Source organism: Macaca thibetana, chromosome 13, assembly GCF_024542745.1.
Source record: "Macaca thibetana thibetana isolate TM-01 chromosome 13, ASM2454274v1, whole genome shotgun sequence".
Taxonomy (NCBI): domain Eukaryota; kingdom Metazoa; phylum Chordata; class Mammalia; order Primates; family Cercopithecidae; genus Macaca; species Macaca thibetana.
Genome location: NC_065590.1, coordinates 58910239 through 58937584, shown reverse-complemented (window position 1 = coordinate 58937584; position 27346 = coordinate 58910239). Strand labels below are relative to the sequence as shown.

The 27346-nt window shown below is 38.8% G+C and overlaps 2 protein-coding genes across 6 annotated transcripts in view; one reads left to right on the top strand and one right to left on the bottom strand.

The window, feature by feature from the left end:
- PPP1R21 (protein phosphatase 1 regulatory subunit 21) overlaps positions 1 to 27346 on the top strand; it is a 645938-nt gene that overhangs the window by 259424 nt on the left and 359168 nt on the right. The window lies entirely within an intron of this gene.
- CALM2 (calmodulin 2) overlaps positions 1 to 27346 on the bottom strand; it is a 1210617-nt gene that overhangs the window by 1028610 nt on the left and 154661 nt on the right. Inside the window, exon 1 of one of the 5 annotated variants that reach the window (XM_050754902.1) lies at positions 1584 to 1587. The exons of the other annotated variants lie outside the window; for them this stretch is intronic. The gene's annotated coding sequence lies outside the window, so the exon portion shown is untranslated. Of the gene's footprint in view, positions 1 to 1583; positions 1588 to 27346 lie in introns of those variants that run through there. 5 annotated transcript variants of the gene reach the window in all.

The following is a 27346-nucleotide window of genomic DNA, read 5'->3' as shown; positions in this document are numbered from 1 at the left end:
AAATGATGAAAATGTAAGGAATGCTAAAAAGTAATAAGATTCAGTTCATTCCCTTCATGAAGAAACCAGAATATTGTATGTCTAAGTGAACATTTTCCTTTTTTAAAGAGGTCAACCTGACCTTCTTGGAAGCATTTGCTACTTACTCCAAAGATTCTACCCTTGCGTCCAACATTTTTAGGAACTCTTATATTGAAAGTTTCTTCAAAAGCTGCGGCATTTGCTTTTGACTACTTTCCATGTTGGCAAGCCTTCATCCCTTGGAGGTCAGCTTGCATTTTAGTAACTGTACTAGTACTGTACTGCATCAACTTACCAAGCTGAACTACATGTCCCAGAATGTTCTTCCGTATGTAGTGCCAGGTTAGGGTTGATTATGAGAGAAATTTGCAGGCAGGATTTGGAATGTGGAATTGAACCATCAGCATAATGTTCTAAAGGTTAGTGGAGGGTGCTAGCTGTCGCTGCAGACTGCATGCATTATTGGTCCGGGGGCTCTTCCTGTGGGCCTGGGGCAGCAGTGTGGCTCAAAGGAGATACTACTGCATTACCTGTTCCAGCTTCCCTGACTCCATGGCCAGAATCCATGGTGCAGCTCTGTCGCAAAGCTGTTTCTGTAGGTCATGCACATTGTCAAGGAAGGAGGCCATGAGAGACCCACATGGGGTCCAGTTTGTCCTCATGCTCCCCAACTTCATGTTAGATTTTCTTGCTGACTGTTGACCCTACTGGTCTAAAGAGACCTCAGACCCATACTAGATGCAGAGGCAACGAGCATCGTTACCAGATTCCATAATTGTGTAAAGTCTAATCCATATATAAAGCCCTTGTTCTATGTCACTTACAGTGGCTCTGATTTTCTGACTGAACGTTGCTGTGGGAGTTCGAGACCAGCCTGGCCAACATAGCAAAACCCCGTCTCTACTAAAAATACCAAAAATTAGCTGGGCGTGGTGGCGGGCACCTGTAATCCCAGCTACTTGGGAGGCTGAGGCAGGAGAACCGCTTGAACCAGGAGGCAGAGGTTGCAGCAAGCCAAGATTGTGCCACTGCACTTCAGCCTGGGCAACAAGAGCTAAACTTTGTCTCAAAAAAAAGCATTTGGAATCAAGTCTGAAAAATCAGGCAGCTGAGTAAATACTGTTTGGGGCTGAAAACTCAGGGTCACAATAAACAACAAATCTATTTCTTCTACAGTTCATGAATGAGATCTGAAGGCCATTTCCAAAGAAGAGTTACAAAATTATTTTGAATGAGGACTATTTGGAATGAAAATGTTTATTTGGACACACTTTGCAATGTTTACTTACAGGTTCTCTATTCTATTTTGTTTGTTTACTTATTTATTTATTTATTGAGATGGAGTTTTGCTCTTGTCACCCAGGCTGGAGTGCAATGGCATAATCTCGGCTCACTGCAACCTCTTTCTTCTGGGTTCAAGCAATGCCCCTGCCTCAACCTCCCAAGTAGCTGGGATTACAGGTGCCCGCCACCAGGCCTGGCTAATTTTTGTATTTTTAGTAGCGACAGGGTTTCACCATGTTGGCCAGGCTGGTCTCAAACTCCTGACCTCAGGTGATCCACCCCCCCTCAGCCTCCCTAAGTACTGGGATTACAGGCATGAGCCACCGCACCCCACCTGTTTTATTTGTTAATAGTCACTCTCCCCTATATGCTGGTTTACAGAAGTATGATGTGACCCACAGTAAATGACAGCATGCAGTGAAACAGAATGCAATCAAGTAACAGACTTTGTAGTGTCAGCTCAGAATATTGTAGAATCCTAGGCAGAAAGGGGGAGTCTGGATGAGTCACAGAAAGCTTCAGAAAGCAGGGGAAATGTAATTGAAACAAGGAATTTTATTTTTTGAGGCAGTGTCTTGCTCTGTTTCCCAGCCTGGAGTGCGGTGACGCAATCATGACTCACTGCAGCCTTGGACTCCCGGGCTCAAGCCATCCTCCCACCTCAGCTTTCTGAGTAGCTGGGACTACTCAGCTACTGAAGTAAAACTTTTTTACTTTTTTGAAGAGAAGGGCTCTCCCTATGTTTCCCAGGCTGGTCTTAAACTCCTGGGCTCAAGTGATCCTCCCGCATTGGCCTCCAAAAGTGTTGGGATTATAGGCATGAGCCACCCCGCCCAGCCAGGAATGGAATTTTAGAGAGAAGGTCAGCATAAAACAAAATACAGAGATGATGTGGAGCAAAGAGATAAAGCAACTGACCATCTCGAGTGAGTGTATATTTGGGGAATAAAATTCATCAACCACTTCCCCTCACTGACAGAATCAAACTTTTGCCTAAAATATGATCTTCTCCATATCTGCCCCTTGCTTATTCCTTATTCTCATTTTCCCCTCCCATCTCTAAACCTGCCTTCCATCCATGTTAAATAACTTGAAGAGCCCCAGCATTCATTTATTCAATCAACAAATATTAATCCCTACTATGGGTCAGACACTGTGCTGGAAGGGAAGACTATGGCCCTGCCTTCATTGATTTTAAGATTTAATGGGATGATATAAGTCAACAGGCAATTATAATGCAGCATGGTCAGGTGATAGGGCTATATATGGTGTGAAGGCCAAGGAAGACTTCCACAGAAAGAAACTTTAAGCTGAGATCTGAATGATGAGTAAGAGTTAACCACGTTAAGCAGGGAGGAGGGAGGTCAGAAGAACAGTGATGGGGACGGGGGGTGGAACAGCATGTGCACTCCAAAGTATACAGTTCCTCCTATGATCAGATGCTAAGAATGGAGAGAGCTGAGGCTGGAGAACAGGCAGGGGCAGCTCATGCAGGGCTTTGCAAACCATATGAGGAAGGCTAGGCTTTAATGCAAGGTAAATGGGGACATTGGAAACATGGAAAGAGTGTGTCCAATTTTTGTTCTTGATAGATCACTGGATGTAGACAGTGAGTTGAGCTTGGTGGGGAAAACGAGGTCAGCACTAGAGGTAGATGACCAATTATGAGCTGGGGAGAAAGAATGGAACCTAAACTAGCCTAGAGGCAGTGACAATGGAGGAAAACTGATGTTTTCAGGAGATATTTAGGAAATTGAATGGACAGGACTGGGAACCTTGTTGGCTAGGGGATGATGGATGTGAAGGAGAGAGAGGGAGGGGTTGGGGATGATGGCCTGATGTTTTGTTAAATAGTTGGGTGGTACCATTCCGAGACAGAAAACACAGGAGAAGGTGGAGGCTTGAGGGGAGGGAGATAATGACTCTGGTTTTGGACTTAGTGAGTCTGAGGCATGTGTGGAACATGCAAGCAGTAGGCAGGGAGATCTGGAACTTAGAAGATTGATGATGGCTGGGCTCATCAAAGAGAGGTGATAAATGCAATGGCTGACAGTGGGGGTGTTAAAATGAGAAAGAAAAGGCAGCAGAAACAGCACTTGAGAAACAGCATACTTAGGGGAGAAGCAAGATACAGTACAGCTGTCTATGAAGGTGTGATTGCAGCTGTAGGAAACTCAGGAGAGTTGAGTCATCCAAGTAAAGAAAACAAAGTAGTCAAGAAGGAAGGGGTATGCAGAAGGAGCCAACCCTTCCAAGAAACTGAGAAAAATAAGGATAGTATCAATTAGGACAGTTTGGTTGCAGGTAACAGAAACTAATTTGGGTAAGGTTAAGGCAAAGGAAAAAATAGATTATAAGGGTAGAGAACTAGCTCATGGACCCAAAAGCAAGGACTGCAAACAAGAACTGAAGGCTCTTAGCACCCTTGAAACTTTTCTCTGTGTATCTGCTGTATTATCTTCTTTCTACAGGCATCCTTCATTGGTTCATGAGGGTACATAGGAACTGGAAAATGGCACCTATGGTTCTGGCGGTATGGCTTTTCTGGTTCAAAAACTTGCTCAGATTAAACTAGAATCCCAATTCCAGAGCAAGGGTAGGAAAGAGGAAGAGAAGAAAAGAGGAAAGGAAAGAGATAGAGGGAAGAAAAGTGAGGAGGAAATGGAGGGGGGAGAAAGGTAGAAAGAGAGAAAGAGAAAGGGGAAGACAGAGAGCTGGAGAAAGGGAGAGAAAGTGATTTCCCTGGAATAAATTCAGGTGGCCATCCCTGGTCCAATCATCTACAGCCAGAGGAGAAGATCTCAGGTATAAACTGGGCCACTAGGAGTTGATCCCGATTGGGAAAGGGGGCTGTGAAAGGAGATATTAATAAATAAGCAAATACTTTAAATTAAGCTTCCTATTACAATAACTAAAACATATCCCTGAGATTTTGAGGCTAAAATGTACATGCCGACCTTGGCAAAAGCAGTTGCTTTTTTTTTTTTTTTTTGAGACTGAGTCTCACTCTGTGGTCCAGGCTGGAGTGCTGTAGTACAAACTCGGCTCACTGCAACCTCCGCCTCCTGGATTCAAGCAATTCTTGTGACTCAGCCTCCTGAGCAGCTGGGGCTACAGTTATGTTGCCACCACATCCAGCTAATTTTTGTATTTTTAGTAGAGACAAGGTTTCACCATGTTGGCCAGGCTGGTCTCGAACTCCTGACCTCAAGTGATCCACCTGCTTTGGCCTCCTGAAGTGCTGGGATTACAGACATGACCCACCATGCCCGGTGGCAAGAGCAGTTTCTATGGAATGGTATCAACTAAAGTCAGTTTGCTGTGGGCTGAGGATTGGATGGAGGAGAAAGGAAGGCAGTGCATAGAGATGACCCTATCAAGTGTGCAGTGAAGGGCATGGGAGAGAGCTCATATTGAAGGTTTTGTTTGTTGGTTTGCTTGTTTGTTTTCTGAGCTCATAAGAATTGAACATATTTATATGCTGATTGGAGAGTATGAAGAATGGGCATACTAATCATTTTGGCATCTTGATAAACACGCAGAATCCCAGACCCTACCCAGATCTGGGTTCAGCTGGTGGAGGGTGGAGTCCAGGAACACAATTAGTAGGGTCCTGTGCAAAATGAAAATGCAGGCCCCCCGTTTTATTTTCCTTTACGGGAAAAATGCCTTTGCCTTTATTCTGTGGTCTCTTTCTCTATGTGTCATTGTGGTTTTTATTTGTTATTAAATGTGTCACTCTCTCAGGAATGGGGATACTTGCTGGGGAAGTGCAGGCCTCATAGGGCATCCAGGGCCTTCTGCTTGGAAAAAGTTCTCAACATGATTATGCATCAGGAAAATGCAGATTAAAGCTACAATGAGATATTACTACTCACCCACCAGAAAGGCTAAAATTAGAAAGACTAACCATACCAAGTGTTGGCAAGCATGTGTTGGGAGTGTAAATTGGTTCAATCACTTTGGAAACTTGGAAAGTAACTACTAAACCTACCTTATGATTCAACAATTTAACTCTATAGAATTGCACATGCTTATCAAAAGAGATGTATAAGAATATTTACAGAATTTTATTCACAATAGTCCCAAACTGGAAACCCTCAAATGTTCATCAATAGGGAATGGATAAACATAACATAGAATATGCATAGAGCAATATGAACCTAAAAATGAATAAATTACTCACATAATATCATTCATGGATATTACTCACAGATACTATGCTGAGCAAAAGAAGCCAGATACAAAAAAGTTTATACTGTATGATTTCATTTACATGAGGTTTAAGAACAAAAAAACTAACTGATGATATAAGTTAGAATAGTATGTACCCTTTGCCAGGTGCAGGGGTTCAAGCTGGTAATCCCAGCACTTTGGGAGGCTGTAGCAGGCAGAGAGTCCAGGGGTTTGATACCAGCTTGGTCAACATGGTGAAAACTTGTCCCTACTAAAAGTACAAAAAAATTAGCCAGGCATAGTGGTGCATGCCTGTAGTCCTAGCTACTTAGGAGGCTGAGATGAGAAGATCACTGAGCTCAGGAAGCTGAAGCAGTGAGCCATGATTGCACCACTGTACTCCAGCCTAGGCAATGAGAATGAGACACCTGTCTCAAAAAAAAAAAAAAAAAAAAAAAAAAAAAAAAAAAGAGTTGTATGTACCTTTGGAGGAGTGTAGACTGGAAAGGAGCACAAAGGAATCTTCTGAAGTGTTGGAAATGTTCTATATCTTGGTCTGATAGGTGGTTATGGCTATATACCTGAGTAAAAATTCTTCAAGCTGAACACGTAAGATTTGTGCACTTTACTGTAAGTTATACCTAAAAAATAAAAAACAAAGAAATTACTCCACTGCTTCAATGCATTAGAGGAAGGAAATGATTCAAAGATTCCAGTGTAGGTTGAATGAGATGGCCTCTTTATTGATAGATCTTAGTGGTTATCAATGATGGAAGCATCGCAGGGTGATGTCTAGATCCTAGGGACTCCTGAGGTTGGGTGACCCAAAACTGCTCCAATTCACTTCCTATGACAGCCTGCATCCTGCCCACTCTCTCCAGTAGAAGATGGGGTAGGGGAAAGGCCTTTTCTGGATACAAAGGTGGCCCAGAAGTGGTCATAATACTCTCCCTCCATTTCCCTTCTTTTCAGACCTGTGCAGTGGAGGAGCATCTTGGGATCTTCAAGGTGAGCATCTTAGAATCTGGGGTCTGGAGGCCACTTTCATGGGAGGTGAGAGCTGCTGGTCATTTCCAGGCATCTCCAACTCCAGCCTGCAGCCATGGGGTTGATGGCTAATGGGACTATGCGGATCTGATCAGCGCAACGTCAAGATCCAAATAAACACCAAATTTGTGCAGAGTGAAGGTACTGAGAGTTAAATTTCCCCTTCGTTGTATGCTTCCCCCTGTCCTTTTAATGCATGGGAGCAATGATGATAAGAATTGGCAGTTGCAATGAGGAAAGAGAGTGGCTGAGTGACTCTGCTGTTTCCTTTCCTGCACAACTGAAACCTTGATGTTTTCTGTGACCTGGAGATGACCATGCCCATCTTTGAACTAAAAACTCTAAATTCTACATCCTCAGAGCAAAGTGCAGAATTGGAAAAATTATGGGAATCCTTCATGGCATGTGGTCTTCTATCCAGGGGGCTTCAGGCCAGGAGTGGGGCTGCTTATTGGTGGGTATGATTTTGTAAGTATTGGTAGTACCCTCCACAAGGAGACAGAGTGTCACAAACTCAGGCCCTGATTTCCTGCCTGGATGGGGGCTTCTCTTCTGAATATTTGAGATTGAGTAAAATAAAAAATTGTCACCAGGCTTAGTCTGCTCACTCCTTCTTTGTGGGGAGTTGGCTCTAGCCAGTCATGAAGTCTAGGTAGAGAACATGAATGTTTCCTTTGAGAAGCAGTACTAGCCTCATGTTTGCTTCCAGCATGTGTTTTGGGTCTTTTCCCAGAGGTTTCAATGAGGAATCGTGTGTCTCAGAGGTGAAAATAAAAAACAAAAATAAAAAACATTTGAGTTCTGCAAAACCACAGTGGATTGGAAACTATGTAGTTAGCCTTTTTTCTATAAATACAATCTTTAAAAATTCAAGTGCTTTTGTTTTTTCTCTTACAAAAAAAATGTGGTTTTATATACACATTACATGCTGAGGGGCCAGGTGGGGGTGTGCAGAACAAGATGTTTCTCATGCCATTTGTTTCAAGCAATAACTCAGAGACTCTGGAGAAAATAAACCATACATAAATAGTAGAAAACAGACTGCATCTTGTTGCTATGGCAACGCCCTACTTATATTACATTAAGCTGATTCATGTCTTTTCTCACCTCACTGTTAATAAATTATAGTGGCTGATGAGAATTAAGCTGGCTGGAAGAGTTGGCATGGACAAGTTGCATATTAATTTGTCATCCAATTCTGGGTATCCCCTCGTCTTTTTTTCTTTTTAAGGGGGACACTATCTATTATCAAACAATGCATTTTTAAAAGATTATTTTTATTGTCTTTTTTTCACTAAAAACTATATAGACAGGAGTTTCAGCAACAGGACATCGGTTGCTTCCTGGCTGCTGCCTCAGTCTTAGGACTCTTGTGGAAAGAGAAAAGGCACAGGAGCAATAGAGCTTCGAAAGTTCCTTTGTTTCTTTTCCTGCTCCATTATTCTCTTCATTCCAATGTGTTTAGGGGCTTTAAACGATCCCTCTACTCTTTTCAGCTGCTTTAATTCGTATACATCCCCACCTACACACACACACACACACACACACACACACACACACACACCCCAACAAAGTTAAAAGGCAAACAAGAAACTAGGTTAAAAGACAATAGGCAGTTGGGCGCGGTGGCTTACGCCTGTAATCCCAGCACTTTGGGAGGCTGATGAGGGTGGATAGCTTGAGCCGAGGAATTCGAGACCACCCTCGGCAACATGGTGAAACCCTGTCTCTGCTAAAGATACAAAAATTAGCCAGGCATGGCGGTGTGCACCTGTAGTCCCGGCTGTACTCAGGAGGCTGAGGCTGGAGGACCACCTGAGCCAGGGAGGTGGAAGTTGCAGTGAGCCAAGACCATGCCACTGAACTCTTAGGAGACAGAGTGAGACCTTGTCTCAAAAAAAAAAAAAAAAAAAAAAAAAAAAAGACAACAAACCAAGAAAACTATTGGCAACAGATATAGCAATGAATAGGCTAATTTTATTAATATCCTAAAAACCAAAAACCAAAAACACACAAACTTCTTACAAATCAAACAAAAAACTAAACCATACAAACTAACCAATGGACAACCCATCATAAAGTGGACAGAGGATATGTAATGTCAGCTCATTGCAAAAGTGAGACCAGTGGTCAACAAATATCTGAAAATATGCTCAATTTCAACAGCGATTAGAGTAATTAAAATAGCAAAGAGATGCAAATTTTCCTCATGCTAGATGAAGAAGTATAAAATAGCTATATGATTTGGAGCTAAATACGATAGGGAAAAAACAGGTCCTCTCAGATACTGTTTATATTAGTATAGTTTGGCCTAACTTTCGTAACTAAATGTGGCTTTACTTATCAAAATATTAAATGCACATACTTGTTAAGGCAGCAGCTCTGCGTCAATGAATTTATTTATGAATACACTCACATAAGTGTTAAAGATGTTTTCACAATGACTTTCACTGTAACATTAATTGTAATAGAAAAAAAACCCTTGACAGAATGTAAATGCCCATCAATAGATGACTGGCTAATAAAACAGATTTATACAACGGACTACTACCCACCTGTTAAAAAAGGAATTTGCAACTATAAAAAGATGTTAAGAATATAACAAGTAGGCCGGATGCGGTGGCTCACACCTGTAATCCTAGCACTTTGGGAGGCCAAGGCAGGCGGATCACTTGATGTCAGGAGTTCAAAACCAGCCTGGTCAACATGGTGAAACCCCATCTCTACTACAAATACAAAAAATTAGTAGGGCGTGGTGGCACGTGCCTGTAATCCCAGCTACTTGGGAGACTGAGGCATGAGAATCTCTTGAACCTGGGAGGCAGAGGTGCAGTGAGCCGAGATCGCACCACTGCACTCCAGCCTCGGTGGAGCGAGACTGTCTCAAAAACAAAGCAAAATAAAACAAAACAAAAACAAGTAAAATTATCAAGTTTCAGGACTGTATGCATAACATAATCTCATTTGTATTAAAATATATTTTATAATATATATGCCCTTATATGCATAGAAAATTTCTTGAAAGACCCACATAAGTAATTATTGCTCCTTTTATGGAGTGGGAACAGAGAGTGAGAAGGTAGGGAATGAAAGGAATGGTTTGGGAGACTCAAAATAATTAAGAAAATTTAACTTTCGTTTTCTTTGTTGCACTGTTTTAACTTTGTTAAACATGAAGATATATTACCTTTATGATCAAGAGCTTTTGAACAGTGTATGCACACGCTGTGTGTGTATTCATACATATATATCTGCATGTCATTTATTTGTCACCACGAAGGGTAAGAAGATGTATTAGATAGTTCTGCCCAGAGTCTAACTAGGAAGATGTAAATGTGTGGAAAGTTAACCAAAAAAAAATATAGTATCTACTATCTATCACTCAGTAGATATTGATCACATCCCAATAATTGGTATCCACAGCGGTATTCTAGGAGGTAAGAAGAGGAAAGTCGCTACGACTGCAGTAAATACAGAAGACAAAGGCCTGAACATCTGGCAGCATCTGGGTCCCAGATACCCTCAAGATTTCATAAAGAGGAGTGCTTGTTGTTGATAAGAGTCAAGCTGGGTCAGCCTTGCAGATGACCAGTCACCCTCTGCAAGTTGTCTCTTTGGCTGCAAATGGCTCAAGACCATGCTGAAACTTATACCTGTTCTGCTTTTGGAAGCTGCTTGCTTGCTGACCGTAAAAAGTGTTGATGGCCTGTTTCTGTTAGGAAATGTCCAAGACCCTGTAGTATAGAGAGAAACTGCTTCATCATTAGTACTGACCTTGTGCATAAGTCAAGAACCTAAACTCCCTGTATGGTATTAATCCCTACCAACTGTACTGGGTGTCTGAAACTGCATTATTGGGAAGTTCCTTTGGTTACTTTGCCCTCTTGGAGAAGCTAAGAATTATAGTTAAGAACATGGAGTCAGATTGACCGGATATAAATTCTGGATACATCACCTACTAGCTGTGTTTCCCTAGGAAAATAACCTAATCTCTCTGTGCTGTGGTTTCTACTTCTGTAAAGTGGGGATAATTATAGCATCAACAACCTCATGGGCTGTTTGAGGAACAAATAGCTGAATAATCTACAAAATGAGAAGAACAGCTATTGGACACATAATTCACATAATTATCATTCACAATATTACTTATTCTTACCAGAGAGAAGAAGATCCTGAAAATTTCCAGAGAGAAACAACATTTACACAAAGCATTGAGAATAAGAAAATGACAGTGACATATCAACAGTAACACTGGAAACCAGGAGTAAAAGCAACAATGGCCACAAAATTAACTTCTACTTAGAATGACATGCCCTGACAAATCAAGCATGAGGACATAATAAACATATTTACGTAAAGTCTCAAAACTCAAGAAGCTACTTGTGTATGCGCTCCATCAAAAAGAAGGACTAAACCAAGAAAGAAAACATAAAACTGGGAAACAGTGCTTCCACCACAGAAAAGTAACCAGGGGATTCCTAGGATGAGAGCTATGCTGCAAGCTAGAAAAGCAACAGAGTGGATCTGCAGGAGAAATGTAGAAAGGGGAGGCTGTTCAACAGGTTTGACTGTGTAGGAAATTATCCTGAGGCACTGTACAAAGCTCTTGGGAAATATTGGAAGACTTAGCAATACGTTCAGTAAAAACTAAACAAATGAAAAAATGAGGCAATGAATAACTACAAGAAAATCAAAGTATCTTATAGGAAAGAAAATGTAATTATAGTAACCACTCAACTCAGCAGTGTGCAAGATATCCTGAACATAAAACAATTAAGAATTTAACACAAAAAATTAACTATTTTGAGAGAATAGGGAGAAGAGTAGGAAATATTAGAAAGTTAAAATCCTCAACTGCCATAATAGGAAAACAACAGGGAATACAGAAATTGATGACTCAAGAGAGGGCAGTACATATTTATTATTTGGAAATATGGTGATAAGTAACAGAAGAAACATTAAGCAGATGCCTTTGAGGGGTGTGGAGGCAGGGGCAGCAATGGTGGTGATTACTATTTTTTATATATCACTTTTAGCCCTATTTGACTTTATAAGCTATATAAATTTTTAAGTACTTTGCAAATCTAAGGCTTTGACACTTCTGAAATGACAATTCTTTATCCTTAAGCTCAACGTCTATGAAGCCCTGAGTAACTGATGTCTTAAAATAGGCTGGTATGTTTAAAGATTATGTTTTAACAAAGTGAGAACAGGAAGGAGATGTATGCCTTTCATTATCATCACTTTTCATTTAACTCTCTAGATTTAGCCGCCTTGAGGTTCATTAACCCCTCAAAACTTTATCCTGCTATATTTTTATTTTATTTAAAATATGTTTAAGGCCATAGTAAAAGTTGGGAGAAACTTAAACCAGGAGAGTCGGGAGAAGAAAGGTCATGGCTCAACATCACATATGATATAGATATAATTAGCAAGTTAAATGTAATAGTATGATAAAAGATGAATATGCTTTGAGCAATTAGCATTATTTCAAGATGGCTAAAATTTAGGAAATTTATTAATATACTATGTTAATAAATTATATGAGAAAAAACTATGTGCTTATTCTGATGCATAGAAAAATGAGATTTGATAAAATTTAACATCTATTATTGACCAAACCTCTAAGTTAGGACTACATGAAATTTTCTTGACTTGAGAAGGAATACCTTTCGAAAACTAATAGTAAATATCATGTTTTATGGTGAAAAACTGGTGGCATTTCTCAATTTCTTGGAAAAGCCCATTAAGATCAAGAACAAAACCAGAAAGATCAGTGGTGTTATTCAGCACTACTCTGAAGGCCCTCACTGAAATAATAACACAAGAAAAAGAAATAGGGGGTTCAATTATCAGAAAGAAAAATCTAAAATTGTCATTATTTGCAGATGATATGATCATCTATTGAGAAAATACAAAAGAATCAACTGGAAAACCTAGGATTAATAAGAAAGTTTGATAAAAAGTCAGATTACTAGATAATTATTTCCCCAGCAAGTTTCACATATGTGAAACATGACAAATTAGAAAATGTAAAGAAAAAAATTCTCATTCATGATAGCAACAAATACTAAAAGCTACCTATGAATAAACAGAAATTAAAAACACGATTCCCCATTTAAAATGTCATAGAAAATGGGGTAAAATGTAAGCAAATAGTGAAACTAGGTAAAGGAATATTTGGTACTATTCTCATGACCTTTCTGTACTTTAAAAATGGACAATGCTGAAAGGATAGTGATTGAACATAGAAAGGAGACACTATCTCACATCCCTAAGAAAAATTACCCCAAAAAGGGAAATTAGAAAGGTTGAGACATGGAAGGCATATCCAAAAGTCCTACATGGGAAAAATAAAAATTCCAGATGGAAAAAAGAATGATAGAGAAGATGCAATTATAAAAGAAGAAGAAGAAAAAACTTCCCTGAACCAAAAAAGTTTTCAGATTGAAAAGGCTCATGAAGTACCAGGCAGATGGCACCTCTGGACCCAACCAGAAACTGGAGGAACCAGAGACTAGCGGAACTTGCCAGGACATAGGCCTGGATGGCTTTGCCACCTGCTGATTGTAGAGTGCCAGAGCCTTGACCAAACATAGGCCGTGACCAGGCAGTGGATACAGCAGGTCTTGGGTGAGACCTAGTGCTGTGCTGGCTTCAGGTCTGACCCACAGCAGTCACAGTGGTGGTGGTCAGAGGGGTGTTTGCATCACTCCACCTCCAGCTTCAGGTAGCTCAGAACAGAGAGAGACAGACAGAGAGAGACACAGAGAGAGAGACAGAAAGAGAGAGACAGAGAGAAAAGGAAAGAGAGAAGAGAAAGAGAGAGAGAGAGAGAGAAGGAAGGAGAGAGAGAAGGAAAGAGAGAGAGAGATTGTTTGTTTGGGAGAAAGTAAGGGAAAGAGAGCAATTATCTGCCTGGCATTTCTCCTGGATCTTGTCCAAGACCATCAAGGTTGTACCTCTGAGAGTCTGCAAGAACCACAGTGTAACTAGGCTTGGTGTACTCCCTAAAGCAGATACAGCTTAGATCACAACACCCAAGTCCTTTCAAATATCTGGAAAACTTTCCCAAGAAGGAGAGGTACAAACAAGCCCAGACTGTGAAGACTACAATAAATACTTAACTCTTCAATGCCCAGACACAGACAAACATCTACAAATATGAAGACAATCGAGGAAAAACATTATGTTACCAAATGAACTAAATAAGGAACCAGGGACCAATCATATGGAGAAACAGAGATATGTGACCTTTCAGACAGATAATTCAAAATAGCTGTTTTGAGGAAACTCAAAGAAATTCAAGATAACACAGAGAAGGAATTCAGAATTCTATCAGATAAATTTAACAAAGAGATTGAAATAATTAAAAAGAATCAAGGAGAAATTCTGGGGTTGAAAAACGCAATTGGCATACTGAAGAATGCATCAGAGTCCTTTAATAGCAGAATTGATCAAGCAGGAGAAAGAATTAGTGAGCCTATATCATAAGGGCATTAATACCATTCATGAGGGCCCAACCCTCATGACCTCCCTAAAGGCCCCTCCTCCTTATACTGTCAGCTTCGGGACAAGACAAATATTAGACCATAGCAGGCAGTCACTGAGTGCACATTCTTTCAGTCAAACCAACACCAGTACCCTAGTGTAGGCTGTCCACCTGCAGCCTCTGTAGAGGGGACAGCTCAACACTCACTCTGGAAGCCAGCCATCCTGAGGGTGCACAGGAACTTCTCACTCCCTTCCATACCACATAGAAGTTGAGAGAGGCACAGTGTCTAACTCATGCTCTTTCTCTGCCTACCTTCACCATGGAACCATACTTATACTTGTGGTAGTCCAACTCTTCCCTGCATGATGAGGAGGAGACCAAATTTTGTGGCAGATACCTCCAAGAGTTCCAGATGGAGAAACGGACACAGGATCACTGATTCCAGTTTTCCTGACATCCTGTTACTCCCATACCCTATCACCAGAACCAGTATCAGACTCAAAACCACTGTCCTAGATTTCAACCTGAAGAAAAGTTGTTAGAATACACATCTTATCCTTTTTCTAAAACACAAGATGAGACAAGACAGAAAAAAAAATCTCCTAGCCAAGACTTCACAATTTAGTTCTATCTACTCATGGCCAACTGCAAAGGCAGCATGAAAATCCCCTGGACCTGGCTTTGGATATGCTATTGAAGCATAAGGAATTTGGAAAATCCTTTTTCTCTTTGGTCAAAACCTCATATGTAACGAATATTGTATTAACTTAGATTTAAAAAAATCCCATTTTGGTGAAAAAAGCTGAGCATAAACTGCAATTTTTTCTTTTTATGCCTATTTTAACTATCCAAATACCTGCCTAAGGCAATGGATTACTCTGAGGAGTGGAAGAAGAGCACACATATGGAAATGTAAAAGAGAAAAGCACGTTCATTTAAAGTATTTCAACCATAAGTGTTATCCCTGTTTACACACGTTTCTAAAAACAAAGACACATTTACTTTCAACTGCTTATAGAATATCCATTAAAAAATGGCTCAAAGAAAATTTTAATAAATTTCAGAACTTAAATATTTTACAGGCCACATCTCTGCCCCAAGTTCAATTAAGTTAGAAATCAACGGAAGTATATAGAAACATAATAAAAACACAAACACAACCACTTTATTTTTCATTTTTGTTTAAATTTTATGTCAATAGTTTTTGGAAAACAGGTGGTTTTTGGTTACATGGATAAGTTCTTTAGTGGCGATTTCTGAGAATGGGGTGCACCCATCACTTGAGCAGTGTACACTGTACCCAGTGTGTAGTATTTTATCTCTCACCTCCCTCCCACCCTTTCTGTCATTTCCCCACAGTCCATTGTATCATTCTTATGCCTTTGTGTCCTCATAGCTTAGCTCCCACTTAGAAGTGAGAACACACGATATTTGGTTTTCCGTTCCTGAGTTACTTCACTTAGAGTGATGGTCTCCAACTCCATCCAGGTTGCGGTGAATGCCATTATTTTGTTCCTTTTTATGGCCAAGTAGTATTCCATTCCAGATAGATAGACAGACAGACAGACAGACAGACAGATAGATAGATAGATAATCACATGTTCTTTAGACTGCTCGTTGGTTGATGGACATTTAGACTGGTTCCATAATTTTGCAACTGTGAATTCTGCTGCTATAAACATGTGCAAGCAAGAGTCTTATGACTTCTTTTTCTCTGGGTAGATTGCTGGATCAAATGGTAGTTCTACTTTTAATTCCTTAAGAAGTCTCCATACTGTTTTCCATAGTGTTTGTACTAGTTTACATTCCCGCCAGCTGTGTAAAAAAGTGTTTCCTTTTTATTACATCCATGCCAACATCTATTTTTTTATTTTTTAATTATGGCCATTCTTGCCATAATTAAAAATCATAAATAAGGTGGTAGCTCATTATGGTTTTAATTTGTATTTCCCTGATAATGAGTGATGTTGAACATTTTTTCACATGTTTATTGGCCATTTGTATATCTTATTTTGAATTGTCTATTCATATAATTTGGCCACTTTTTATGGGATTATTTGTTTTTCTTGCTGATTTATTTTAGTTCCTTGTAGATTCTGGATATTAGTCCTTTGTCAGATGCATAATTTGTGAATATTTTCTCCCACCCTGAGGGTTGTCTGTTTACTCTGCTGATTATTTGTTTTGCTGTGCAGAAGCTTTTTAGTTTAATTAGGTCATATCTATTTATTTTTGCTTTTGTTGCATTTGCTTTTGGGTTCTTGGTCATGAACTCTTTGCCTAGGCCAATGTCTAGAAGAGCTTTTCTGATGATATTTTCTAGAATTTTTACGGCTTCAGGCCTTAGATTTAAGTGTTTGATCATCTTGAGTTTGATTTTTGTATAAGGTGAGAGATGAGGGTCCAGTTTCATTCTTCTACATGTTGCTTGCCAATTATCCCAGCACCATTTGTTGAATAGGGTGTCCCTTCCCCACTTTATGTTTTTGTTTGCTTCATTGAAGATCAGTTGGCTGTAAGTATTTGGCTTTATTTCTGGGTTCACTATTCTGTTTCATTGGTCTACATGCCTATTTTTATATCAGTACCATGCTGTCTTGGGAATTATAGCCTAGTAATATAGTTTGAAGTCAAATTGTGTGATGTCTCCAGATTTGTTCTTTTTGCTTAGCTTTGCTTTAGCTATCTGGGCTCTTTTTGGGTATAAATTTTACCATTTTTTCCCTAATACTGTGAAGAATGCTGATGGTATTTTGATGGGAATTGCATTAAATCTGTAGATTGCTTTTGGTGGTATGGTCATTTTCACAATATTGATTCTACCCATCCATGAGCATGGGACGTCTTTCCATTTGTTTGTGTCAACTACGATGTATTTTAGCAGTGTTTTGTGGTTTTCCCTGTAGAGGTCTTTCACCTCCTTGGTTAGGTATATCTCTAGTATTTTATTTTTTTACAGCTATTGTAAAAGAGATTGAGTTATTGATTTGATTCTCAGCTTTGATCTCAGTCATTGTTGGTGTATAGCAGTGCTACTGATTTGCGTATCCTGAAACTTTATTGAATTAATTTACCAGATCTAGGAGCTTTTTGGATAAGTCTTTAGGGTTTTCTAGGTGTACAATCATATCATTGGTGATCAATAACAGTTTAACTTCTTTACCAATTTTGATGCCCTTTATTTTTTTCTCCTCTGATTGTTCTGGCTAGGACTTCCAGTACTACGTTGAACAGAAGTGGTGAAAGTGGACATCTTTGTCTTGTTCCAGTTAGCAGGGGGAATGCTTTCAACTTTTCCCTGTTCAGTATAATGTTGGCTGTGGATTTGTAATAGATGGCTTTTATTACCTTAAGATATGTCCCTTCTATGCTGATTTTGCTGAGGGTTTTAATGACAAAGGGGTATTGGACTTTGTCAAGTGCTTTTCTTGCATCTATTGAGATGATCATATGATTTTTTATTTTTAATTCTGTTTATGTGATGTAGCACATTTATTGACTTGTGTATATTAACCATTTCTGCATTCCTGGTATGAAACCCACTTGATTGTGGTATATTATCTTTTTGATATGCTGTTGGATTCAGTTAGCTAGTATTTTGTTGAGGATTTTTGCATGTTCATTGGGGGTATTAGTCGGTAGTTTCCTTTTTTTGTTATGTCCTTTCCTGCTTTTGGTATTAGGGTGATCCTGGCTTCATAGAATGATTAAGGGAGGATTCCCTCTTTCTCTATCTTTTGGAATAGTTTCAGTAAAATTGGTATCAATTCTTTGAGTTTCTGATAGAATTCAGCTGTGAATCCATCTGGTCCTGTACTTTTTTTTTGCTGGCAATTTTTAAATTCCTGTTTCAATCTTGCTACTTGTTATTGGTCTATTTAGAGTTTCTATTTTTTTCTGCTATCTAGGACGGTTGTATATTTCCACCAATTTATCCATCTCCTCTAGATTTTCTAGTTTGTGCATGTAAAGGTGTTCATAATAGGCTTGAATGATCTTTTATATTTCTGTGATATTGGTTGTAACATCTCCTGTTTCATTTCTAATTGAGTTTATTTGGACCTTCTCCCTTCTTTTCAAAATTTTACAAAATCTGACAATTTTTTTTTTTTCAGGAGGCTAAAAATATGACTCCAATCCCTTCTGGCTTGTAAGGTTACTGCTGAGAAATCTGCTGTTAATCTGATAGATTTTCCTTTATAGGTTACCTGATGCTTTTGTCTCACAGCTCTTACTTTCCTTTGTCTTGACTTAAGATAACCTGATGACTATGTGCCTAAGTGATGATCTTTTTGTGATGAGTTTCCCAGGTGTTCTTTGAGCTTCTTGTATTTGGATGTTTAGATCTATAGCAAGGCCAGGGAAGTTTTCCTCAATTATTCCATCAAATAAGTTTTGCAAATTTTTAGATTTCTCTTCTTCCTCAGAAACACCAATTATTCTTAGGTGTGGCCATTTAACATAATTCCAGGGCCAAACACGGTGGTTCACACCTGTAATCCCAGCACTTTGGGAGACCAAGGCAGGAGGATCACTTGAGGCCAGGAGTTTGAGACCAGCCTGGCCAACATGGCAAAACCCCATCTCTACTATAAATACAAAAATTACCTGGATGTGGTGGTGCACACCTGTAATCCCAGCTACTCGGGAGGCTGAAGCATGAAAATTGCTTGAACCTGAGAGGCCGAGTTGCAGTGAGCCGAAATCATGCCACTGCACTCCAGCCTGGGTGATAAAGCAAGACTATCTCAAAAACAAACAAACAACAACAACAAACCACCAGGAGGGGTGGCTCACGCCTGTAATCCCAGCATTTTGGGAGGCCAAGGCGAGTGGATCACCTGAGGTCAGGAGTTCAAAACCAGCCTGACCAACATGGTGAAACTCCATCTCTATTAAAAATACAAAATTTAGCTGGGCGTCATGGCATCCACCTGTAATCCCAGCTACTAGGGAGACTAGGCAGAAGAATTGCTTGAATCCAGGAGGTAGAGGTTGCAGTGAGCTGAGATTATGCCATTGCACTCCAGTGTGGGCACCCAGAGCAAAACTCGTCTCTAAACAAAACAAAACAAAACAAAAAATCACATAATTCCAAATTTCTCGGAGGCCTTGCTCATTTTTAAAAATTACTTTCTCTTTGTCTTTGTCTGATTGAGTTAATTCAAAAGCCCTGTCTCTGAGCTCTTGAAATTCTTTCTGCTACCTGTCTAGGCTGTTGTTGAAACTTCCCAGAGCATTTGTGTTTCTCTATGTGTGCCTTTCATTTCCAGAGGTTGTGATTATTTTTTCTTTATGATATCTATTTTCCTGGAGAAGTTTTCAACCATATCTTATATTTTTAAAAAAATTTATTTAAGTTGGTTCTCACCTTTCTCTGGTATCTCCTTGAGTAGCTTAATAATCAACCTTGTGAATTCTTTATCTGGCAATTAAGAAATTTCTTCTTGATTTGGATCCACTGCTGGGGAGCTAATGTGATCTTTTGGTGGGTGTTATAGAACCCTTTTTGTCATATTACTAGAATTGCTTTTCTGGTTCCTTTTCATTTGGGTAGACTATATCAGTGGAAAGTTCTGGAACTCAAGGCCTGCTGTTCAGATTCTTTTGTCCCACAGGATTTTTCCTCCATGGGGTGCTCTCCCCATTCCCCTAGGGGTAGGATTTTCTGAGAGCCAGACTGTAGTGATTCTTTTTGCTCTTCTGGGTCTAGGCACCCAGCAGGACTGCCAGGCCCTGGGCTGATGCTGGAGAATGTCTGCAAAGAGTCCTGTGATGTGAGCTGTCTTCAGGTCTACCAGCTGTGGACGCCAGCACCTGCTCTGGCGCAGGTGGCAGGGGAGTGAAGTAGACTCTGTGAGAGTCCTTGGTTAAAGATAGGCTTAGTGTGCTGACTTTCTCAAATGCTGGTGATGCTAGCAGTGAAGTTGTCACGTGCACAGACTCAGGACCTCTGGTTAGCCAGGATGTGGCAGGCAGTGGAATAAGTTGTTGTTTTCTCCTTCCTGACAGCAGGGTTGTTCTGCCATGAGTATCTGTAATGACCCGAGTTGGTTGTCCTCCAGCCAGGAGGTGGCACTTTTTAGAGAGCACCAGCCACAGTAGTAGTAGGGTGGGCGGGGGAGGTCTAAGCTTATCCTAAGTTGGCCAGGGCAAGTATTCTCTCATAACCACTTTAAAATTAAAGAATGCTTTCCAAAATATCCCCTGAATTAAAGAGGAAATAAAACCAGAGATTATAATTTATTTAGACATTAACAAAAGGAGAGCAATTTATAGCAAAACTTTTGGGAAATGGCTAAAGTTGCATTTAAAGGAAAACTCATAACTTTACACACCTATCTTATTTTATGTAAAAAAGAATGAAAACAAGAGATTAGGTTTCTATCTCCAATAGCATGGTTGTCTAGGTATTTACTAGACCCCCAAATCGTCTTGAAAACAAAAGAGAAGAAAATAAGTGAAATATAGAATAAAATATATTTTAAAATGTATTCTAAAAAGTATTCAACTATGGTAAAATAGTAAAGAATTACTAGGCCAAATATGAAAGTGAAAGAAGGGACTCAAAGACTATTAAAATCACATCTCTCCCAAGAACATTGCCTAACTTGGCAAACTTAAGCTTAAGTTGGTTTTCACAGCTTGCTGAAGTTGGAGACGGAAGACAAAGTGTAAAGAACTCTAAAACTGGTAAATTTAATGGGAGAATTGGCCCATTACATTGGGGATTCCTCACTCTAGGGCTATGGCCTCACTGTAGAGAGAAAAAAATAAACACACCATCCCAATATGTATGCAAACACACAGAGAGGACTTCAGGGAATGTTGCATGGCACTGGGAAGAAGTGGAGAGAAAATATCATCACTGATAATTGATAAACAAAAGCCAGCCCTTTTGGTAATCCCAAAAGCTTTAAACCATGAGTTCCAGACTAGAAGTGACTTGGGAGTCTGGAATTAGCTTCCAAGCTCACTTGTATGCATAATGGCGGGGTTCTATTTTTGGCAGCCTCAGGACTCTGGGTCTCAGTTTGCTCACTGTCCACTGGAAACTGCCCTCAGTTCCTTGCTACACAGGCCTTTCTACAGGGCAGCTCACAACATGGCTGCTTCCTTCCTCAAAGCTAGCAAGAGAGTCTGACAAGTCTGTTAGCAAAATAGAGGCAACGACCTTGTGTAATGTAATCACAGAAAGGAAATGCATCACCTTTGCAGTGTCCTAAAGCGGCAAGCCACAAGTCCCACCCACAGTCAATGAGAGTAGATAACATAAAGGAGCCCAATCTTTCTCTTTAGTGCCCAGTGAAGGCTCATGGAAAAGAGCCTGTGAGTGAGTGCAAGCTCCCACTATGCCTGGGGCCCCCAGCTATTCCAGACTAACATCCCAGACCCACCTGGCCCTTAGTTGCTTTCTCCTTACCTATTCCCTCTGCTCCCACCCATGCTCTGCCACCAGTGAACCGGTGCACTTGTCCTTTCTCTCCTTGGAAAGGCCCATTCATTTTTGGAATTCAGACTGTGACCAGTTTTCTGATGGGTTTGAAAAAGTTATAATTTTGTAGTGTATCTAGCTTTTTCCTTTTTTAAATTTTCCTTTCTTTTTCTCTTTTTTTTTTTTTTTTTTTTTTTTAAACAGGGTCTTACTCTGTCCCCTAAGCTGGAGTGCAGTGGTGCAATCATGGCTCACTGCAGCCTTCACCTCCCAGGCTCAAACTATCCGTTTGCCTCAGTCTTGCTTCCTGAGCAGCTGGGACCACATGCGCCAGACACCATGCCCAGCTAATTTTTTTGTATGTTTTGTAGACATGGGGTTTCACTATGTTGCCCAACCTGGTCTAAGACTCCTGGCCTTAAGCAATCCACCCATCTCGGCCTCCCAAAGTGCTGGGATTACAGGCGTGAGCCACTGCACTGACTGTATCTGTTTTTTTCTTCTGGTTTGAGTGAAAGTAACACTCTTCACAACTTTCTACATCCTAGACAGAAGTAGAAATAACTGAGATTAGACAGTATTTTGAACTAAACAATAATGAAAATACTCCAGATCAAAATCTGTGGAGGGAAGCTAAAGACAAACTTTAGAGAGAAATTTACAGCCTTAGAATGCATATATTAAAGGATATTAAAGAAGAAGAAAGGTCAAAAATTAATGACTGAAATTTCTTCTAATTTAAGAAATCCCCAAAAGAGTAGCAGGATAAGCCCAAGTAATGGAAATGATCAGGCGCGGTGGCTCATACCTGTCATCTTAGCACTTTGGGAGGCCGAGGTGGGCGGATCACTTGAGGTCAGGAGTTCAACACCAGCCTGGCCAACATGGTTAAACTCCGTATCCACTAAAAATAAAAAAAAAAATAGCCAGGCGTGGTGGTGGGCACCTGTAATTCCAGCTACTACAGAGGCTGAGACATGAGAATCACTTGAACCCAGGAAGCAGAGGTCGCAGTGAGCCAAGACTATGCCATTGCACTCCAGCCTGGGCAGCAGAGCAGGCCTCCGTCCCCCTGCCCCCACCCAAAAAAAGAGAAGAAAAGAAAAGGAAGGAAATAAGATAAAACTTAAAGTAACAGTAAGTAATATCCTATAGAACTGATAAAGCCATAAATTGGTTCTTAGGAAAAAATAATCAAATTGACAATGCTTTGGCACGACTGGCCAAGAAGAAAAGAGGACAGCATTACAAATGAAGAAAGGGATACAGATATATCCCAGATATTTAAAAGATATTAAGAGCGTTTTAGAATTAATCTTATTTAAATAAATTTGAAAATCTAAATTAAGTAGACAAATTTCTAAAATAGAAATATATAAAATTTGTTAAAATTGTTTCAAGAATAATTAGAATATACAAATAGCCCTAAAATCATAGGAGTTATTTTATCAGTAGTTAAAAATATTCTCATAAACCTCTAGGCTCAGGCAGTTCTACTGGCAAGTTCTACCAAATATTTGAAGAACATATTTGTTCAGTGTTACACAAATTATTCTAGAGCTTACCCAAAGAGTGAACATTCCAGAGCTAATTTTGTGAGGCTTGTATCAACTGTATGCCAAAATCTGACAACGTAAGTATGAGAATAGAAATTACAGATCAATCTCACTAATGGGCTTAGATTCAGAATTCTAAACAAAATTTTAGGAAATTGAATCAAGCAATGTATTAAAAAGACCAAAGAAAAACAAAATCACACAAAGAAAAACAGACTGCTAATTTTTCTTAGTAAAGTTAAATTTCCATTACTAATAGAAAAAAAGCCATTAGAAACTTAAGATCCTATAAATATTTTGGGAAGAATTTCATTTGCCCCCAGTGTAAATGGAATTGGATCAATACACGTGATCTTTAAACAGTGTTATTACACCAAATTAGATATATGTTAAATCAACATTACAGAATTTGAAAAAAACAAAATTTATACCAAAAAATTAATATGTTTTTGGGCATATGATTTTAGACACTAAAAAGGGAAGAAACATTTTATTTGTGCAAAATCAATCTAAAGTAATAGATATTTTTCTTTCTTAAAAGAAAGAAGTGAAAATGAAAGTATAATATTTTATATGGAATTGCATGGATTTTCTTGAGTTGTTAAATGAACAAATGCAGTTCTTTTAGTTTGTTTTTGTTATTCTTTGTGAGCATGTTGTTTTATTATAAGTGCATTTCATAGTTTTAATCATAAGTAAATGTCTGTGAAATGATTTCTTAAAAAGGTAATGCATCATGAGCAAGTTGGTTTATCCCAGTAAAGAAAAATTGGCTTAAACAGTGAAAAATCAATTAGTGTAATTCACCAAGATAACACATTAAAGGAGAAAAATTATGTGATTATCTCAAAAGATGCAGGAAAATAACTTCATAAAATTAAATATCAATTTATGGATTTTTTAAAAGCCTCTCAACAAAATAGGAATAGAAAGTCATTTTCTTAATTTGACTCTTCTGTTTATTGCTGTATAACAAATCAAACCAAAATGTAGTGACTTATCACTATAATAATTATTTATTATCTTGTGTACCTTCTATGGCTCAAGAATTTGGGTGTGGTTCAGCTGAGTGGTTCTGGCTGAGGTTATCATGATGTTGCAGTCAGTCAGCGGCTGAGGCTGGGTTCATTGCAAAGTCTTCTTCACTCACATGTTTGCTTCCTAGGTTGGAAAGACTCAGACATCAGGGTGCTGGAACAGCTGGGGCACTTCAGGCATCCCTATCTGTATGAGATCTCTCCATATGGTCTGATTGTTTAGATTATAACGATTGTTGTGTTCACAAATCACCCCAAACCTTACTGGCTTAAAACAAAAATTATTTCTTTTTTCTCATGAATTCTGTAGGTCAAGAAATTCAGAAACATCTCAATTGGGTGGCTGTAGCTTGGGGTTTCATAAGATTGCCATCACAGTGATGGGGTCATCTCGAGGCTTCCTACTTACATGTTTGGTGCCTGAGCTGGGAAGGCGTGAACATCTGGAACCTGGAACAATTGGGGTTATTTGGGCACACTCATCTCTATTTAGTTTCTTTACTTGGTCTCTCCAGCATTGTGACTTCAAGGTATCTGGACTTCCCAAGGAAGTGTAGGGCTTCATTGGCACATGTCCCAAGAAAGAGAACTAGGAAGTTTATCAATTTTTATGATGTAGGCTCAGAAGTAATAGAGCTTCACATTTACTGCACACTGTTAGCCAATTTAGGTACAAATGCCCATCTGGGTTTGAAGGGTAGGGTATACAGAATTCACCTCTTCATGGAGGAGTGGCAACATTTTGGAAGAGTCTGTGGGACTGGAAATATTCCTGCAGCCATGTTTGAAAAATATTATCTCCTACAGTGATAAAGAGTGTCCAAAACAAATCCTTCCAACAAACATGCTGCTTAATTTTGAGACACTGAAAGCCTTCTCTTTAAGATTGATAATTAAATGAAGATGCTCATTATCACTACTTTTACTGAGCATTGCACTGGAAATCCTAGTCAGTGGAGTAAGAAAAATAAGAAATAAAAAATATAAAAGTTAAAAGGGAAGAAAAAACTGAAATTTGCAGACAGTATTATTGCATTGTAGACAATCCAAATGAAATTCTAATAAATTATTAGGATTAATAAGAGGATTTACCAAAGTTACTGAATATATCAATAGACAAAAATCAATTACATGCCTATGCATCAGCAATTAGAGTAAAAACTTTACTTAACAAGGGAAAAGATAAAGGTAAGAGATGGAATAAAAACCCTATCTATTAGCAAAGAAATAGATAATACCTGGAAAATAATATATAACTAAATATCATTGGTACATGGGCCAAATACATGAAACCGAATAGAGAAAAAAAAAAATTCAAGCATTCATGGAAATTTAGTGTATGATAAAGATGGCATTCCACGTTAAAAAGCAGATATACTTTTCAATAAGTAATATTGGTTTGAATGGCTTAATATTGTTTACAACGTAAAGTTAAACCAATGACTCATTCTTTACACCAAAATAAAATCCAGAAGATCTAAAATATAACTTAAAAATTAATAAATAAAAGCACTAATAAAAACAAAATTAAAGAAAATATATTATTTACAAAAGCATCAAAAGTATAACACTTAGGAATAAACCTAAGACAAGATATGAAGACCTCTACTCAGGAAACTACAAAACATTACTGAAAAAATTAAAGATGATTAAAATAGCCAAGTTTGTAAGCTGGTGGATTCAAGATGTCAATTCTTTCTGAATTGATCTATACATGTAATGTAAATCAATTCAAGATCTCAACAAGTTTTTACAGAAATCAACAAATATGTATGGAAGGGCAAAGATCCAAGAACAAAGTAGGTAGACCTGATTTACCAGCTGTCAAGACTTACTATAAAATTATAATAAGATAATGTGGTTTTTGAACAGGACAAAAGAAATGGGTGAGAACAGAAAGCACAGAAACAGATCCATATATTTGTGAAAATTTAATTTCTGAACAAAGCTTGAATTATGATCTCTGAAGAAAGAATAGACTTGGGGGGTATTATGCAAAAAAATGAAATTAGGAAATTTGTAAATTACATTTTCTTCCTTTCTTTTTAGAGGCTTATACACTCCTACCCATTGCCATATAATTTGCAGTGCCTGTCTGTTGGAGCAGTATATGCTTCTGTTCCATTGAGTCTGGCTTAAACTGGTATGTACCACATGTGAACAGATTATTTAAGAGTCATTGTGTAGTAGTAGGATGTTGCTCTTTCCTTCTGTCACAAGTATGGCATGTCCCAATAAAAGGCTATTCTTTCTGTCTGGGTCCCAGGATGAGAAGACATGTGGGTCCTGGAATGAGAATACACTTAGAGTAGAGCTGAAGCTGCCAAATTGCAGTTGTTGACATTGATGTGAATAAAAAATAACATATGCTGGTGCAAGCTACGAAGATTTGGAAGGTAGGGTTGTTTGTTACTACAGCAAAGCTCACTAATACAGACATCTACTTCACACTTTATACAAAAATAAATTCCAGGTGAATTAAACATGCAATTATGAGAGCAAAAATAAAAATGTTACAAGCTGGTATAGAGAATGTTGTCTTCATGAAACTGGGAGAAATTTAAAAAGCAAGATATCTTGATTTTGTTTATTTGTAGTCTTCCTGTTTTTGGGTTTTCAATAATATGTCATTGTTACCATTTTATGCAGTGAATGCTTATTTTTTTACCTGCATATTTATTACTTTCATTGCTTTTCATTCTTCTTGTACCCACACTTGCCATATGAGATCACGTTCCTTCTTCCTGAAATATATCCTTTAGAACTTCATTTTCTAAGATCCTTCTTATGGTAAATTCTTTCACTGTTTGTTTATCTGAAAATATAGGTATTTCTCCATAACTGTTAAAAGACTTTTTTCCTGGGCATAGAATTCTAGGTTAATTTTTTTTTTCTATGCTTTGAAGATATCATTTCATTCTCTTCTGACTTGCAATGCTGCTGCTGAGAACTATACTGTCAGCTTCACTATCACTCCTTTGAAGGTAACCTGTCTTTTCCATATGCTTTTATTAATTTATTTTTGCTTCTGGTGTACTTCAGTTTCACTGTGTTGTATCTAGTTATACATTTCTTTGTATTTATTATGCTTGGGATTCATTAATACTGTTGAATCTGTGTGCTGGTTTCTTTCATCAGTTCTGAAAAATTCTTAGGCATTACCTCTTCAATATTGCTTTTCTCTGTTCCCTGCTCCAGAGAGTATTTTTATTTCCTCTCCTTGTGTATATTAGTTAGGGTTCTTCAGAGAAGCAGAACCAGAACGATATGTAGATATGGATATAGATATAGCTAG